Genomic DNA, 838 nt, shown 5'->3' with positions numbered 1-838 from the left:
AGGATAGGGCAGGCCATTAGTAGCTTTCCTGCTGTGCCGGAAGGGAGACACTTTCTCTGGAGTAGTGGTCCTTCCAGCCCTTTCCAGAAGCTTTTCCAAAGAAGTAAAAAGCTCAAAGGTGCAACTACCAAAGGGTCCAGCCTGTTTAATGATTCTTATACCCTTGCTTACCATCCTAGTCATTTTTCAGCTTCTAAATAATGTGATTTATACTGAGCTATTAGCTCTGACATGAATAAAATATAAATAGCAATCATTTCACCTGTCTAATTCAGAATGGACTCCCTCAGGGTTTGAAGTCCTTCGAGATCCCAGGTCTCCTAGGAACAAGCCTTGCTCAACCTAGTTCAACACAAAACAAGGTATTTAAGAACTATGAAATTGAGAAATCAGCTCACACTGGGTAATCCATCTTTCAGCAAATTGGGGTTCTTTGGGAAAGAAAAGACAGCCCTGTTGTAAGGGAAGGGGTCCTGGGCCAGCAGTCTGGAGAGGCTATATATAAACTCCAGCACTGCCCCTAGCCAGCGGAAAGGTGGATGATCCAATCACAGCAGTTCTCTGAGTCTCAGTTTCCTCAGTCTATAAAAAGAAGGGTAGACTTGTCGGGCCTCTGAACTGACTGTGATTTTCCAATCCGAGGCTCACGGAGAAATCCATAAAACAAAATTCGTTCTAGGGCCTGCTGGAAATGAACCCACTGGTCAAGGATGAACGGTTTGTCCTTTGTGTCTTGCCAATAGGGGCAGCCACAGGGCACCAATCCCGGTTGATTTATGAATACACTTCGCCCACACATGTGACTAGTTTCCAGATCTCCGCACCGTCCCAGCCTAAA

This window comes from Bos mutus, chromosome 10, assembly GCF_027580195.1.
Source record: "Bos mutus isolate GX-2022 chromosome 10, NWIPB_WYAK_1.1, whole genome shotgun sequence".
Lineage (NCBI taxonomy): Eukaryota > Metazoa > Chordata > Mammalia > Artiodactyla > Bovidae > Bos > Bos mutus.
The sequence above is the reverse complement of the archived record's forward strand: the minus strand, read 5'-3'. Positions refer to the sequence as shown.